This window comes from Eptatretus burgeri, chromosome 9, assembly GCF_056783735.1.
Source record: "Eptatretus burgeri isolate ZD-2024b chromosome 9, Ebu_testis_v1, whole genome shotgun sequence".
NCBI classification, from domain to species: domain Eukaryota; kingdom Metazoa; phylum Chordata; class Myxini; order Myxiniformes; family Myxinidae; genus Eptatretus; species Eptatretus burgeri.
The window spans coordinates 92,161,108-92,166,327 of record NC_140969.1 but is presented as its reverse complement, the minus strand read 5'-3'; positions in this window follow the sequence as shown (position 1 = coordinate 92,166,327).

Sequence of the window (5,220 nt, the reverse complement as noted above, 5' to 3'; positions counted from 1 at the left end):
CGTACCTATTTCTTGGGGGTAACGTCGACTGGCGTTCAAGCCTGTTTGCAGGTGGGTGCACGGCAAGGCTGGGAGCTGGCGACAGACAAGGCACGCTCACACATTTCGGGACGTTTTTGTTTGACGGACGACTTCTCTTTTGTGCGCGAGACGATTCTTCTTCCCCCCCGAATGATCTGCTGGGTACCCTTGTCTGTGTTTAGTTGTTAAGTACGTCAATCCCTGGTTAAGCATCTGCTCTCTGTCTCTTTTCTATCATTCTGATTGATTTTGCCTGATTAATTATTTATTAGCTTGCGATCATTTTGATTGATGTGGAATTTATTTATTTTTACCTTATGGAAATAAAAAGTTCTTTTTATTTATTATTATTTTTTATTAATAAATTGCTTGTTGACGTTCCAACCTGTCTGTGCTTGTCCTTTCCTTCCATTGATCCAGCATTGACCGAACCTAGATAGACTGAGAGGTAATTACCACAGACGACCAATAATAGTCGGCACGCACCAGCGGTTAAATGCACGGCCACCCTCATTAAGATCTAATCAAGATAAGATTGGTGCTTTGCCGAGGGTGTGCTCCCCGTTCATGTAACCACATGACCTCTAGTTAAACGGCATAATTAGACGGTGGACACTGGAACTCGTGGTTAACCGAGTGGCGTTCGTGGTTCTAAAGCAACCCACCGTACCACAATGTCAATTGTGAGTGGTGGCCCCAGGTCCGGCTCTTCCGAGGACAAATGGGGATTAAACCTCCTGAGCATTCTTCGCGTGCTCGCCGGCATGCGGCATGTGCGTGGGCGGATTTTCATTCCAAATATGGTCACGAAGCGTTTCACTCTGGCTGCGCGCAAAATAAGGGTATGCGTCATTTTCCGTCCAATGGGCAACGAGCAGACCAGAGCCTTGGCAAGAAGGCGGAGCCGCGACACGCCGTCCACCCAATGGGAGCAGGCCACGGGGTAGCGGACCGCGCCCCAAAGGACAGGAAGAAAGGATTGATAATTACGTCCCATCTGGACCAGAGCGCTTCTGTCTGGGTCTGCAGCGGACTGCATCCCGCGCTTCGGAGGTGTCTCGTCTGGCGCATTACAGTGAGCGGTCGACCATCTCATCAAGGGAGACCACCTCGTCTCGCCTCCTCTGGGTTCGGCTGCCCTGGTCCGTGCTTTTGGCGACTGGAGCTCCGGGAAGGTGTGGACGTCGAGCCGCGCGAACGCGGCCAGGTTGCCAGCGCGTTCTCTCCCCTCAGCTCGTCTTCCCTCCGAGCTGAAGGGGGCAATAAAAGACCCGACGAGGTCCATTTCTTTGGGTGTGTGTCTGAGTGTGGGCCCGTCTCTAAGTAGAATTGTTAAGTGCTTTTGTTGTACATTATTTGCATTGCTTAGTCGGAATACTCTGTCCTTACATGCTCCCCTCGTTCCCCAATTATTGTTGTAAATAAATTCCCCTTTTGTTGAATGTAGCAGCTCGTTCTTTTTCATTTCTGCCATTGGTTTGCCACGGTGCGTATTGGGGATGAGGAAGTCCGTTTCCTTAGTTGTACATTTGGACCGATGGGCCTCGGTAACCATCCGCTCGGGTTACACACGGTTCGAGCACGGTAACAGCTCGTTCCGCTCGAGGCCTGTCGAGGGTGTGAATTCCCCGGTAAGCTTTGCCGCGTGGGTACTTAGGTATATTGAAGTTGGCAATTAACCCAACTCCACGTGGTCGAATTATTGGCGATTCATGGTCCTGTAAGGAACCCGTACCTTTGGATTTATCCGAGGGTCACGACCTAAATTCCGGGTGTTCGGTGGAGCTCACTACTGCTCCCCCTAGCGGTCCTGCTCACCACTGAGACCCAACCCCACAACAATATAAACGTACACGGAAGGAGAACACAGATGGCAACAACGGCAGCAGGCCGATGGTGGCTGGCTTAGGGTTTTTAGTTCAAGCCCTTGTCGAGCTGCTGAATTAACACCAGGTGTGTTGTCTCAGCCTGTCACCCTGCCAAGGTTAGCAAAATGAGTACCAGCTTGCTGGAAACAGGGGAATTGCATCAGCGGCACAGCTGTGCCCTCAACAAATGATGCAACCAAGCAGCAACAGAGGCTGCATGCAGTAAATAAATAAATAAATAAAACAACCACAGCCACAGTTACATGCTATAAAAGTTCCTTTTTCGTGTGTCTTCATTTTACATCCTTATTGACACTCACAGATCGACATGCAATGTGTTTGTGAATTACAACATGCTGTCTTTTGATTAAACCAGTCAGCGAAGCGCTGGAAGGCACGCCTAGTGGTATTGAATTCTCTGGACTGGGTGGGTGGACTGGGCAGCCCTATGAGAGTATGCTTTCCTTTGTATGATTCCTGATAGAATGGGAAATCACAAAAAAAAAACAGAAAAATGTCCTGGTGCTTTATAGGCAGGGTGCTGCAACCGAGATTGCAGCAGTCTTTAAAGGAGGTGTGAATTCGGCAGATCCACCTGCTGGATCAGTGGTAATAAGGGTCTCATGTAATGTATCTTGGTTGTCACAGTTTCTGATGAGAATGTCATGGGTGATGCTGAGAGCAGTTTTACTGTTGGCAATGGCAGAGTTAAGATGTATTCATGCTAAAACAGACACAGACTGCCCTCATTTGTGAGCGGTGCATCCTCATCCATCGTTTTGACAAGAGACTCCATCATGTGATATGTATCAGTGTGTAATTTGTGTGTAACGAAGGAGCCATTGAGAATCTCCAAAGATGGTCTGTTGGCACCATTCAACATGTGATTGTATGTCAAAACTAAATGGTGCAACCAACTACGGTGTGGCCTTCAAGTCGCTTTACCCTCCTCCAGGCAAACATTCTTTCTTCAACTCATTTGATATACAGGTTTTATTTTTGCAGTACTCACAATAATTAATCAGTCACTGTATCTGTATGGCTCCATCATTCTCCTCGCATCACCGAATTTGTCACCAAGTCCTCTGAGAGAGCTTTGTGTAACATTTGTGAAGTCACCTGTGCGAAAGAGGCCACGACCGCAGCGCGCAATTCTTCAATCGTCCTTTACCGGTTTGACGGCACTTTCTCCTTGATGAAGTCCCACAAAGCTGTCTGGAGTCGTCAGATCTGGACGACGTGGTGGCCACGGTAGATGGAGTATGTTGTCCAAAGCGTTCCGCGAAAACTGTCCGCACTTGAGCAATACGTGACTTTCAAAATGAAGTGTGATGAATGCTAAATGAGGCCTTTTGTGCATACACTGATGCGTTTGTTTACACTAACTCCGTTCTGCTCGCCGGTACTTTTAACCTGCCGTTGTTAGCAGGAAATATGTGAAATCAAATCGTCTTTTAAACATAATTTTTAGCATTGAGACGATAGAGTGCCAATTTCAAAATGGTTAACCATAATTGTTCTGCTCCTGAATGCAAATCGGACTCACGAGAATCTACACCATAAGAGAGCCGATTGTCTGTGTGTGTCACCATTGTTCTCAGAGATGGCTGAACGGATCTTCGTCCAACTTTTAGATGTTCATCAGTGAGTGCCGGGGAGTGTTTTAGGCAAAAGAAAAAAAGGAAAACGAATTGAAAATTTTGACAAATAAGTTAGATTTTTATAATTTTATTTTAATCGCTCTATAGTGCCTAACCCTTTGTATCTATGTGAAAGGAAAGAGTAAATGATCTCCGACCACATTCTTTAGTGGGTGTCGGGAAGTGTTTTAGGCCACGACAAAAAATAGACTGGGCTTCACCAGGTACCCTGCTCATGTTGGATAGACGAGAAATATCTGTGGATGGTGGGAGTCGGGTTTCTCTCATTTCCTGTATTTCCTGTTAATACAATAAGCTAGCGACGGCCATGGTTTTAAAACACACACACACACACACACACACACACACACACACACACACACACACACACACACACACACACACACACACACACACACACACACACACACGAACGGACATTTATCCTTTCACCAATAGATGCAAAAATCTTGTATAATTTATCTTGTGGACCTAGAACAAAACAAACATATATATATATATATATATATATATATATATATATATATATATATATATATATATATATATATATATATATATATTTGTAACAGCACTCACAGTCTGTACAACTCTCTCTCCTGCCACCCCCCCCCCCCACACTCCTTCCAAACATGATTAATAGTAAATATAATTTTTTTAAACTGTATGACCTTCCCACAAACCCCAGATATGACTTTCTCATCAGTGTTAAGAAGCATGGACGTTTGGGTAGAACGCGCCCATCTACGAACCTTTGGCCTTTCACGGTCCCATGTCATTGGGAGTTTTTGCAATACAGACTACAAGATATCGACACTTTGGACGAGTTGATCAGGAAGTTATCCAACTGTTTCATTTTGCAGAGGCACACCCCTTTCTCGCAGGTATGCTTACAAGTACTTTCGGCTTGTTTAAAATTTTGTTGGTCGTTTCATTCTACAATCCTTATCTGGGAGGCATGAAATAAGTCTCGGCTGCCTCGATTTACCGTACTTTGCTACTATTGGTTTATGTGTGTGCGTGCCGAGCAATCTGGGGTGGATTTCATCATTTTGGAAGGGCCGTATTGTTTGGCCTGCGTGTGCCCTTTCATGCACCCAAACACAAGCAACTAACTGCTCTTCGACACCACAACAATACGTGTCCGCCACGCCGTCGAACTTCTTACTGACACCCGCGTCAGTGGGTCAGTGTTGCTGCATACCTGGAGGGGAAGAGAGGGAGGTGCGAGAAACGTAGCAGGTGTAAGGCGACTTTCAGGCCATCCTGTACAATAGGAATTTTTGAAAAGATTTGTACTCTGACCAGCGGAAATATTGTATGGCTATCATCTTGAATTTGGGTGATTCTTCTGTGGTATATATAACATTCAAATGATAAATTGTTTTGCAAAAGGAAATGAAAAACAGGATTCTTGGATCACACGTTGATGTTCTCGGTTGTAACAAACATCTCATGATCGTGAATCAAAGATATTTTATTCTTCTAATAACGCAAGCAATAGTTGTTTGACGGTAAAGATCCCATGGTGTCCTTGAATCGGCTAGTTATCGCCGTCACCATGAATGTATTAGAAATATCTGCCAACTTCAGTCGATCAAGCCTGGCCAGCCGGATCGTGAAAGATTTGGCCAAAACCTTTCCCTTTCCCTGGTTGACCCCACAAGAAG